Source organism: Thermobia domestica, chromosome 11, assembly GCF_964235325.1.
Source record: "Thermobia domestica chromosome 11, izTheDome1.hap1.1, whole genome shotgun sequence".
NCBI classification, from domain to species: Eukaryota; Metazoa; Arthropoda; class Insecta; order Zygentoma; family Lepismatidae; genus Thermobia; species Thermobia domestica.
Genome location: NC_137464.1, coordinates 116,200,591 through 116,214,163, shown reverse-complemented (window position 1 = coordinate 116,214,163; position 13,573 = coordinate 116,200,591). Strand labels below are relative to the sequence as shown.

Genomic DNA, 13,573 nt, shown 5'->3' with positions numbered 1-13,573 from the left:
GTCTTTTTTTTTTTTCTGAAGTGACGTAAAATATTCACAAATACGCAAGATCTGTACAGCATATTGCTATAACGTGTTTTCTGTGGAGAAGTCGATAGACTCGTCACCTTTGTGATCAAGTGATCCCACGTTCGAGTCCAGATGTAGGACAATTCCCCTCAGGTGCAAATCAAGTAGTCGTTCTGATCCCACTTTAAGCGTGATGGTTGCCAGACGTCTCAGAGAAAGAAGGAAGATCTTAGCTATTTTTAGGGGAAAAACGGAAGATACGTGATATTGAGAATTTACATATAACAAACACACAAGAACTATCCCAAAAATAAATAGAATAAATCCAGGAGAAGATTGTGCATCGACACACTGTTGCTTTCGCGTCTGCCAGTCGCTGTACGCTTCCCGGAAAGCTTTGACGGGAATCTCATTCAGGCACTTCGTCACGGCCTCTTCAACGTTATCAAGCGCTCCAGAATTGTTGCTTTTTTAAAATTTTTATTCTTGGAAATGAAAAGAAGTCCGACGGTGCTAAATCGGAGCTGTAGAAGACCTGTGGGACGGTGCGTTGTTGTGGTGTAGCTTCCAGTTGGCAAGGATATCCTTCCTGACGCGTTGCACTCTTTTCCGCAGCCTTTTGAAGACTTCCACGTAAAATTTACTGTTCAGTCTTCCCCTCCGGCACAAACTCTTTGTCAATAACATCTTTTGAGTCAAAAAAGACGATAAACATCACCTTCACCCGGGACTTGCTTATCCTTGCTTTTTTTTTTTTTCTTCGGGCGTGGGGAACGCTTCGTGTGCCGCTCTACACTTTGTCTTTTTGTCTCAGAGTCTTTACTCAGTGTAAAGACCATGTTTCGTCATCAATAATTACGTTATCTCAAAAAATGTTGATCACTTTCACAACTGTCCAAGAGTTCACGCGAGATTGCCACACGAGCAACCTTTTGACGTCCCGACAGCACCTTGGGGACCATCTTGGCACATACCTTTCTAGTGGCTAAATGTTTTGTACGAATGCGGTGCACTGCGGTTTGCGAAATATTGCATTTTTCTGCTAACATTCTGACACTCATATGCCGCTCGGAATTGATCTTGTCACTGTGGTTGACTTACGTCTAGGGCGATCCGTCTCGTTTTCCTCCTTTTCCCTCCCGAAACATCATTCCTTCGGACATTGCTTCAAGCCCGTAATCATCCTTTATTATGATCATGGTCTCCGAATCCTGTTTTCCGAACCTAACAAAATTTGATCACATAACGTTGCTCCATTGAACGTCGCATCCTATAGTCGTGACGTGAAGTCGAACAGGGATTCAGTCTAGAAGCGACTCACACACACTGCAACGGCGCACAGGAAACTGAGGTGACTCCTATTACTTTCCCAAGACTCTCCGCATCTTTTCCTCCACAAATCTCCCCACTCCAGCCGTCCGCGACGGCAAGAACACATCATTCTACTTATTTTTGGGGCAGACCCTGTGTATGTTTACACATAGTAACAGAATAATTTTGAGTAAAAACTCATAGTTGAATTAAAAACAATTACAAAACATAAAACACAAAAAAGTATGTTACAGTGCACAGTGAGAGATCATGTGACTCGGATTCCAATTAAGCTGTAGGTTCTCGTCTCATTTATCCTCGGTGTTGCAAGAGACGCTATACACAATCCAAGTATGTTACAAAAATTTTTGTTTCCTTTCAAGTGCATTTTAATGAAGATTTCATCTCTTAACAGTCCCACATTTTATCGTTTTGTTGCATTGTTAACAGTATGTGAGAAATAAGTTCCTATAATAATAATAATAATAATAATAATAATAATAATAATAATAATAATCAAACGCATTATCAAAATCGTATAAAACATTTTTAGAATTTCCATGACTGATTTCTTTTATTTTTAAAAAAACGGAAGAAATTGTTTTACGGAGAAAATAAAAACATATAACGTAAATCGTGCCAGAAAAATGGAAAACTCGCGAAAGAACGTAAGATTGGCAACCCGATTTATGGTATAGGTCCCGTCCTATTTTTGGTTGGGTTAGAAAGTTGTTAATACTCTTCGTAATTTATAATAATTTTTATTGCATAATTGGAAATTACAAACTAATAGTCTATTTACAATTCCAAATAAAGTACATAAACAAGAAAACAATCATACATACAATGATATTAAATAAAAAAATAAAGATTACATACAATAGCAGCAGACAAACATATCACATGAATATAAAATTACAATAAATTATATTTAAAAAACAAATCAAAAGGCATGCACAGACAGTGATGAAATTGTGATTATGATAAGTAATAAGTCGTAAACTTTCTTTGGATGGAAGGAAAATCAGGCATAAATAAATCAGTGACATGCAAATAGTTGTTTGCATTTAACAGACATTTATATATTGGCGCATCACTAAACTTCGGATTATATTTGAAGATTTTAAAGTTTCTTCTAGCCATATTAGGAACACCAAGACTAGCGGCCTCAATCAGTGGTAACTTACCAAATAAAATATTATGAAGCAGTTTAATGTCAAATAAAGTTCTTCTTTCAGATAATTTTAATAGGCCCAGATGATACCTAATTTCACCATGAGTTTTTTCTGATAGAAATTTAAATTTCCATTTTAGCCATGAAAGAAACAAGTTTTGTACTACTTCTATATCCCTTTGAAAATACTGGGTTCTTTCCTTCCAAATACTGGTGCAATATTCAAGTTGACTTGTAACATTTGCGTAATATAAAATTAAACAGGTTTTTAAAGAGAAGAAGTCTCTAGAGATCCATTTTGTGATTCCCAGATTCCTTCTTTCTCTGGAAACTATATTTTCCAAATGTTTATTGAATAACAATTTGGCATCAAAAGTAACACCTAGATCTTCTATAGAAACAAGCTTTTTAACAAGAGATTTTCGACCTCATAGTTATAATAAACAAGATTTGTTTTTAAGGTAAAAGATACCAAGCATGTTTTGTTGAAATTCAAAGGTAAAGCGTTAGTCTTTGACCAATTAACAATGATATTAATATTATCTTGTGATTTAGCACAATCACTAGCATCATATATAGCACGGTAAATTTTCAAGTCATCAGCATACATGAGAAATTGACAATTGATATTTTCTTTAAGGTCATTGACAAACAAAAGAAACAAAAGTGGACCTAAATTAGATTCCTGAGGATCACCAGAAAAAATATTGTGTATATCAGAAATAAGACTTTTATATTTTACAACAAATCTTCTACAAGTTAAGTATGAGATAAAACATCTAATAAAGATTGGTGATAGGTCACATGAATTAAGTTTCTCGATTAATATATCATGAGGAAGTTTGTCGAAGGCGTTAGAAAAATCAAAATATATTACATCTACTTGTCCGTGAGTTTTTACAGGAGGAATAATATCATGCATAAAGCATGTTAGAGTGGACAAAGTAGATATATTTTTCATAAAGCCATGCTGTTGATCCATAATTTCTGGAGAAACATGTTTATAGAGATAATTATATACAAGCTTATCAAAAATTTTAGGTAATATTCTCATAATAGAAATTGGTCTATAATCCGTATAATCTTTCCCATTAACCTTAGGGATAGGAGAAACAAGAACAATTTTCCAACTCTCAGGATAAGTAGAGGTTTGTATACTCCAATTAAATAATGACGCAAGAATAGGGGCTATAATATACACAATTGCTTTAATTATAAAAGTTGGTATACCATCAATTCCACGAGAGGATTTGACTTTCAGTCTTTTAATAACATTAATAACCTGATCAACTGTAAAACTAGGAAAAAATTTACTATTTCCAGAATTACAAATAATTCAGTTTCATCATAAGACGAACGTCTTTGATATATAGATTCAAATAGCTTAGCTCATGCATTGACAAGTTTATTAGAGTCATCTACATATTCATTATCGATCATAATACCTGAGGAAGACTTAGAGCGATTATTATACTTACTTACAAAACCCCAGAATTTTTTAGGGTTTTTGGTTAAAGAATATTCAATGTCCGAAATATACATTTTCCTATCCATACGAAGTTTGAATTTAGCTTGCCATCTATAACTTGCAAAAATAATATAATCATCATCAGATTTAGTTTTTTATATTTTTATACGCTTTTTCTTTTGCCTTAATTAAAAAGATAAGATTTTTAGAATACCATAAAGGAAAACTCCTACTTTTGGATATAAACGTAGGAATATTATTCATACTGGTTTTAATTACATTCTTCACAGCATCAACAGCAAGGTTAATATTCTCAGCTTACAAGATATTAGTCCAGTCTGCCTTCGCTAATTCCTGGTATAAGGCTAAATAATCACTTTTATGAAAAGAATATCTTGGCGAACAACCAATATCCAAAGAACATATCTTATTACATATAGTAACCTCGATAGAATAATGATATGAATCAGGAATAACAAGAGGCAAAACATCTTAAGTTGCAACAACATTAAAATTTGATATAACCAAATCTAAATTTGATACATTAGAGACAACATTTAAATTATAATCATCCAGGAATGAAAACAATATTCTGGCCTTGCATTTGGCATAATAATGTATGCCAGGAAGGAAATCCCTATTAGCCCAGTCAACCTTTGGGATATTATAATCACCAATTATGAGAATAATATAATTCAGTGGATTAATCTTAATCAAAATATTATTTTAAAAAGTCTCATAAACAGTAGGAGGCAAATTGGGATGAAAATAGGCACACAGTAATAATAAGTTCTTGCCAGTTCTATTAACAATTTTAAGTAAAATACATTCTTCAAAGATCTCAAACTCAGTTCTTCGAATAACTTTGATATTTCTATTAACAGCATTTAACACTCCACCTCCTCTTTCACAAACATCAGGTTCATATATTCTGTCGGCTCTAAAACAATTATAAACATCCGGAAAATAATCTTCACTGTTATGTAAATCACTTAACCACGTCTCAGTTGTAACAATTATATCATAAGTACAGTCTGCTACAGAACAAAAAAACTGTTCATGTTTGGTCCTAAGACCACGTACTTTCTGGTACCAAAGTTTATAATTATTCTTGGGTTGCTTCTCCATTTGAACCAGGTGGCTAAGCGGTTAGCGTACGCGCCTTTGGCGTGGGAGACCTGGGTTCGATTCCCGGCGGGAGCTCATGTGGTTCGGATTCCACGTTAATCAGTAGGTCCACGTCTCATATAGCCCCGCTGCTGAACGGGATGTTAAACTCACAATCAACTCAATTACATTTGAACCAGAAGTATTTTGACCATTACAATCGTTAAATACTTTTAATTTACCGTAAAAAGGGCCAATAAGGATACCTCTAGGGCAAATTTCTCGAACATTAATATTATAATCACAACTGTTGACTTCTATATGAAAGGATGCATACGAATCATATTTAGTTCTCAATTTAGTACACTTGAAGTTATTCAAATATTCTTTTACTATATCTTCAACATCAGCAATGGAGGCACTTGGACTAAATCTAATGACAAATATGCCTTTTTTCTTCATACTAGACACCAAGTCAGTTTTATTATTGTTACAGCCAATATTCAATTTACGCACAGTCTTTTCAACATCTCTTCCCAAATTTTGATTGACAGCTATAGGTTTTTTTTATCATTAATTTTCTTTTTATTCCTTGATACAACTTCTGTCCATAATCCCTCACTTACTTCTTCAATATCTTTTATTATTATCTAACTCTAGTTCATGTGAACCATCATCAACCTTTGACTGAGATACATGATTAACCTTGTCATGAGACACATTTAAATCTTTACCTAATACCAATCCTGAATTCTTTACATCAGCTATGTTAAATTGCTTGTCTCTAAAGAGAGCTCGAAGTTCCTTATTCTCTTCTCTTAGACTGGCTATTTCAGATTTCAAGGCTTTGATTTCATTAAGGAAAATATACTTCATATTAACAAAGGACAATTCAATTTGTTTTTGAATAGCTACCAAGGATATTGTTTTATCTTTTTGAGGTTTATTTTGGTTACCAAGTTGAGGTACTACTGAATTTTGGCTATCAATAGTCTGAGTGTTATTGTCCTGATTATTGAGACTAAATGTTTCTAATCTATTTAAAGTTCAAAGTTTCTTATTTTTCACATTTTGTACATTTAAAATTCATATATAGTATTTCTTCTTTTCCTTCGCCTAAATTCTGCAAACATTCTAAATGAGGTTTGCCAGAACAAACATTGCATTTGACAGCTCTTTGCCTTCCATAAATTGAGGCATTACAAATAGGACAATTACCTGATGCCGGCATGCATAAATAAATCCCAAGTAACTAAAATACAAGCAACAAACTAAAAGAAAGAAAACACATAAACACTTAGACACATCCTCTCCACTCTAGCTCAAATAGAGAAGGAAAAACAACAAAAAAAGAAAAAAGGAATCGCTTCTCGACTCTGCCAGAGGATCATTAAACTTAATGAAGACCACATGACCCTTCCAAAACCACCAGAGCTTGGACAAGATGGATAATAATAATAATAATAATAATAATAATAATAATAATAATAATAATAATAATAATAATAATAAATATAGAACAAAAATTGCAAAAAAGTTAGAAAAAGATGAAATCACTCAGTGGGATTCGAACGAGGTTGAAAAGTATTGAACCCTGACAGAAAGAAACACCTTAATACCTACGAAACAACTGTAGAGTTATTCTTCAATTGTATTGGTAGCTAACGAACTCATCATCATTTATTTTTTATTTATTTATTTATTTATTTATATTTTTTTGAAAACTTGTTTACTTTCTTTAACTATAATTTTTTTTTCTGCATTTGATAAGACGAAAGTCGCATTGCATTAAGTAACAAAATAGGAGCTGAATATTTCGAACAATGAACTGCGAGCTGTGTTAGGAAGTCTTGTTAATACTTCCCCTTTGATGCATTGTTGGCAGAATGGCTATTTTAAGGGACTTACAAAAACTCACGCGCGCACTTATGATTTAAAGGTATACAGTAACTACATTGAACCTAAAGTGATCGCCTTCACCTTTTTGTATATTTTTGCTTAATTAATAAAACATTATAGTTTGTACACATTATAGTTATTCATATATATTTCCGTTCACCTCTGGTGGTTGGGGTCTCGGGTTCGATCCCAGCCCCCGCCAAGTGGACTTTGTGGTGGACAAACACCGTGTGCGTGGGTTTTCTCGGGGTTCTCCCGTTTCCTCCCACTTTCTTCATTCCACCATTTCATTCATTACTCATCTTCACCGTCTCCTTTAGCCTAACCGGCATAACCGTGGGACGTAAAACTCAAAGATTTCATTTCATTCATATATATTTCTTTTCGTGACTCTCGTTGTCCCAACTCCAATAATGCAAAAAAATAATAAGTGTTACTCAAACCTAGTAAATTCCTAAATTTCTCTTCTGTGATAAACCACACTACTAGCAAAGAATCATAATCAGACATCAATTACAGTTGTGTTCATTCAATCTATCATTTTTTGCCACATTGTCATAAGCGTTACTACTTCAACTCCACCTCCTGACAGTGTCCAAGCTGACATGGCGCTATAGTCAACATTGTTTGAAATGGCGACGATGAGTTAGTGACCACAAGTTACTCGGTGGTCTATTAAAAGAAAGAAAATCAGTCTTTTATGTGCAATGAAACATACCATTTGTTCAGTAAGGATCCTACGTCATTTTAGACATTCGATAAATAAAGTTACTAGGTCGTGATAACTGGTTGTGCATTGAAGGAACACGGTGGAGGCAATCCCGGCGTCTCGGTAGAGAATGTCAACAAAACTCGAAGATGATTTAAATCAATTTCCTGGAAGTCACTGGAAGACAAGCAGCACGAGTTTGATATGAAATTGTCTACCGTTCACAAAATTCGTCATCAACGGTTACGCCTCACTACCTGCAAAGTCCAGATTTGCGTGTAATCAAACCAAACGACTGACTATAGCAAGAAACGGTTATTTTGCTAGACCACATAACTGATATCACTCTTATTGTTTTACGTCTACACAATTGGAATTTGAGGTTCGGAAAAGCTAAATGCAGTAGCAGAACACTTGGTGATAGTCCAAAAGTGAATGTGTTGAAGGACATACCTAGAGACATACTTGATTTCGCCGTACCAGAAACAGAAAATATGTAGCCGAATATCATTTTCCAACATTGTGGTGCCTCATCACTTTGAAATCATTATGCACGTTCGTCAATCAGTGGATTGAGTGTAATGGTCCGATTCCCTGCCTTCCATGTTCTCTCGATACTGTCCACGCTTTTTTTTTTTTTTAGGGGGAGGAAAAGAAAGCAGATATGTGAAAAACGTCATCTTTTTTACAAAATTTTGCCAATATACATGATTTAAAACTGCTATATGCTCAATTCCGTTGGATGTTCCGCAGAACACAATGTCAGATTGTGTATCGAATGTTCATGCAAGCAGAGGCGCTTACGTGAATATCTATTGAAATGTAAGTTATAAGTAGAATTTTGTATCTTGCTCATAGTGAACTCCTTGTATATGATTGATATATGTGGCAGCAAATTGAACTTCAAATATATATATATATAAAGAGACACGTTAAGAATAATGTTTGGATTAACTCGCATGCAAATTAACCTGATCAAATTGTTATTATTCGCTCTCATGACTAGTGTGAGTAACCATTCACTTTTATTTTTTTTCTTTTTTTTAAATTCAGTCGGCAGTAGCGACAGGTAATTGACAAGATAGCTTGAAGCCTTTCCTTTGAGCAACGAAAGTGAATTTTAAAGTGTTTCTGGAAATGTGAGAACATGAAGAAAGTGCAGAGACGACGGGACAGAATTTAGTTACACTTACGTGTAACAATTACAAAATTTCGCGACAAATTTGAGATGGAAGGAACTGTGCGTGATCTGAAGAAGGAACAGCGTGGCAGGAAGAAAGTGGCGGATGAAAGAGGGATGAAAGCAGTGTTACAAACTTTCACAAGATCCTCTTTGAAGTGCATACGGCAAGCTTCGCGTGAATCATGCGTAAACAAATCAAGTGTTCACCGCACTTTAAAGCAAGCAAAGTGGAAACCCTACATTTCCAGGTTGCTTCACCCAATTAATGAAAACAACCCGAATAGGCACCTCGAATTTTGTGAATGGATTTGCGATAATGAACAGTTGACTGGTTTCATTGTTTGGCCTGATGAGACAACTTTTAAATTTTATGTAGTGGACAAGAGCTAATCCCTATATTATAGAAGAACGAGCTGTTAATCTTCCTCGTTTAACAGCGTAGTGTGGTATGTCTGTCAGACGACTTGTCGGGCCATTCTTTATTAAAAGAACAGTGACAGATGTAGAATATCTTAACATATTGCATGAAAAAATTGTGCCAGCTGTTCATCAACTGTATCTAGATGAAGATTTTTTTTTTGTGTGTATCGCCACATTATCATCGTAGCGTGCTGCAATTCCTGGATGAAACATTTGTTGAGAGGTTGCTAGGCCGACGAGGGACTCTGAAGAACATGATCTAACGCCATTAGACTTCTTTCTGTGGGAACTCTGAAGAACACTGCCTACGTCACAAAACCACGTACGCTGGATGCCATAAGAAAGGCGATTAAGACGGACTGTGAATCCATTCCAATGGAAAACACATCACCTGTTTGTCGGTCTGTTCCACAGTGTTGCCGACGATGTATTGCTGCTAAGTGAAGACATTTTGAAAATATTCCACTAAGTTGTCGGGGTCGTTGAGACGAATAGTGAATTTCCAGATACTGGCTAACCTGCATCAGCATAAGAAGAAATGACCGAGATTAGTGCCAAATCGAGAGTTTTTGGGGTCGTTAAGCTGATTGGTGATAGTCTCGATGACATTTGCCCAAGTGTGGTCAAGAGTGTGCGCGTCATTGATATTTAATCTACTCAGTACTTTATTTTCAAATATTGTGTGTAAACATTATTCTTCCTGTGGGAAGACAAACACTTTTGCATATATATATATATATATATATATATATAGGGCCGGATTCAGGATTGTCTGAGAAGGGGGTGTACCAAATAACTACCAAAAGTGACATGTGGCAATATTCTTTACCCCTGACAACACTGATGCATAGAACGGAGAAAAGTAAAGAGTGTCGTAAGTGATATGCACGAAAAAAAAAATGTTCTCTCCTGGCATCTGTTTTGGCGAATCTTTTTCCTTCAACCTTTCCTTAAACTTTTGCAGAGCTCTGTTTTCTTTTAAGCCCCAAACGGAAACATGATGGCAGAAAGTTTCGGAAAGTGTTGGTATTTTCACTGCTAGCTTCTCATTGTAGATAGTGTATATTTACAACGAATGGGGGGTGCACGTGCACCTTTGCACCCCTCTAAATCCGGCCATCTATATACATACATACATACATATATATATATATATATATATATATATATATATATATATATATATATATAAGATAGATAGATATCGCACTCTAATTAATTCGAAGAAATCCTCGAAAACTATATTCAAAACAATGATAAAATATCATTGGTAAATTAAACTTGAACCTCCTGTTTGGATAATTCTAACAAGGGAGGGTCACGAAGTTGCTCCGCTGAGATCCGAACGAGACAATTGTGTTTGCATTTGATATGTTTATATGAACTAGACGAATCCCAAAGTTATACACGCCACCGGGCGGAATGTCGTGAGTTACAACATATTTTGTAATGTAAAAGCTACAAAAAAAAAAAAAAAAAAAAAAAACAAAAAAAAAAAAAACTGGCAGAATAATTTGAATCGAGTCATTTGTTCGGAAACGGTTGATAAATGGAAGAGTCGGCGAACACATATCCCATCATTTTTAAAGACACACTTTTTGAGGTAAAAAACATTGCTCAGGGTCCCCCGCAGGGTTCCAGATGGAGTTCAACTCAAAATTTTCAAATGGCAAGGGAAGTTAAGTAGCACATCGTTTGACAGCTGTTGTAAATTGAAAGAAAATGGAGCAAGTTTCAACTTTCTACGACAACCCTGTGCAAAATGGTGGCGGGTCAAAATGTAAACAAAAACTTATTTGAAAAGTCCATGGTCACCCCTATAAATCGTAAACGGTGAGACAAATGTGAAACTAGGAAAGGAAGTGTGGCCTTATTTTCAAAGTACAACGATTTAAAAGTGGTGCCCACCCCCCCTCATGTCCATGACGCACTTCCCCCCTCAATTGTCTATCCGTAGGTGTTCTTCCATGAAAAAATATCTTTTCGATTAATTTTTACACCCCCTCAAACATATTTATATAGATTTTTACCCCCCCCCCCAAATATTTCAGTCACGCAGTTTGCGTCATAGCCCCCCTTCTGGGCACCCCTGGATTTAAGTTAAAACATCTTGTCCCAGGGCCCCCACAGGATCCCAGGTGGAGTCCAACTAAAAAGTTTCAAATGGCAAGATAGATCAAGTAACACATCGTTTGAAAGCTGTTGTTAAATGAAAGAAGATGGAGCAAGTTTCAATTTTCTACGACAACCCTGTGCAAAATGGCGGCGGGTCAAAATGTAAACAAAAACTTAATTGAAAATCTTTGGCCACCTTGGATCCAAGATGGCCGCTTAAAACCTATATGGAAAGGATAAGCATACCAAACTGCTGAAGCTAGGAAAACCAAATTTAGCATGAATGTTGATCACTGATCAGTAAATATAGGTGATAAAAAGATGCGAAATGTTCAAAAACGCGACATCTTGAGCTTAAAATGCCGCACTATTTATCGAATGCATGTCCAGCTCAAACCACTGGTGTTGCAGAAGCGAAATGTGGTATATACGTTTATGGTTAATAGCAGATATCCACAAATGTAACCATCAAGAATACGTTACAATAGAGAACTCAACCTGACTGTTGCAGCAAGTCCTTTATGTATGAATTACGTATGACAAAATTAGAAAAATATCCGAAGTTATTAAACTTTTGTTTAGCAGTATGAATAGGAAGTCAGAGTTGTGTGTTCATCGTATATTCGTTATATTCATGTGAATGATATCGAGAGAACCGTGACGAACGTGCATTTGGAACAAGACAGAATTAAAATATGTTGTTACAGAATAAAATAATAGTTCAAGTGAATCAAAATTCAATTGTTATTTAGTCTTCCTATTGTTTCTAAATATATTATAGAGAAAAATAGAGATTTAGATTTGTACTGGTATGAATGACATAGGTTTTAATCGGCCATCTTGGATTCAAGGAGGCCATAAATTTTCAATTAAGCTTTTGTTTACATTTTGACCCGCCGCCATTTTGCACAGAATTGTCGTAGAAAGTCGAGACTTGCTCGACCTTCTTTCATTTAATAACAGCTTTCAAACGATGTGTTACTTACTCCTCTTACCATTTGAAGCTTTTTAGTTAGACCCCACCTGGGACCCTGTGGTGGCCCTGGATCAAGACGTTTTTACTTAAATAGTTGTACTTTGAAAATTAGACCACACTTCCTTTCCTGTTTTCACATTTGTCTCACCGTTTCCGATTTACAGGGGTGACCATGGACTTTTCAATTAAGTTTTGCATTTTGACCAGCCGCCATTTTGCACAGGTTTGTCGTAGAGAGTTGAAACTTGCTTCATTTTCTTTCATTTTACAACAGCTTTCAAACGATGTGCTACTTAACCCCCCTTGCTATTTGAAAATTTTGAGTTGGACACCATCTGGGAACCTGCGGGGGACCCTGGCCCAAACTTTATTATCCCAAAAAGTGTGTCCTTGAAAATGATGGGGTACGTGTTCGCCGAGCTTTTCATTTACTCAACCGTTTCTGAACAAATGACCCGGTTCGAACTATTCTGCCAGGTAATTTTTTGTAGCTTTTATGTTACAAAATATGTTGTAACTTACGACATTCCGCCCGGTGGCACGTATAACTTTGGGATTCGCCTAGTTATAACATATCAAGTGCAGATACAATTGACTCGTTCGGATCTCAGCGGTGCCACTTCGTGATCCTCCCTTGTAAGTAATGCAGTGCGAGAATTTTGGTGTAAAGTGGAACTGATTGCAAACAGAAGAACGCAGTTATAATTGGTTTTATGTTATCCAGAGGCAGTCATAAGGAAAAGGGACACAAAAACATAATCTATCTGATAAAGATAATGGTATCGACGAGCTTGGAGATGAAGTAAAGAAATAGCGTGTGCCAACTTTATCCGAAGCTTCCGAAATGGTTGAAAATGTTGAATGTGATGATCTGTTCTTAATATGAACTATTGAATGTCAACCAAATGTTATCCATAACGTATTACACAGAATCAATGAAATTGAAGGTTTTGTTGGTAGTGTAAAAACAATAAGTCAAACCGAAGGAAGATTATAACTTCTATGAGTGAGAGCTGATTTTTAAAGTTATTATTAGTGTTTGTGTGTTAATTCAGTGCATGTGGTACTGTACTTTTCCATGGTACAGGTGGCTTAATATATGCACAAGTAACTGTCGTTTGTTTGTTTGCTGTATTGTTTGCCCCGGACCCTCGCACTTCTCGTATATATCTCTAACATATCTCTAATGTTAAGGGATTTCA

The 13,573-nt window shown here is 35.6% G+C and overlaps 1 protein-coding gene across 2 annotated transcripts in view; it reads left to right on the top strand.

Annotated features, from left to right (window-relative positions):
- Positions 1-13,573, top strand: part of LOC145664376 (ubiquinone biosynthesis monooxygenase COQ6, mitochondrial-like) — a 94,111-nt gene that overhangs the window by 20,346 nt on the left and 60,192 nt on the right. The gene's annotated exons all lie outside the window — the stretch shown is intronic.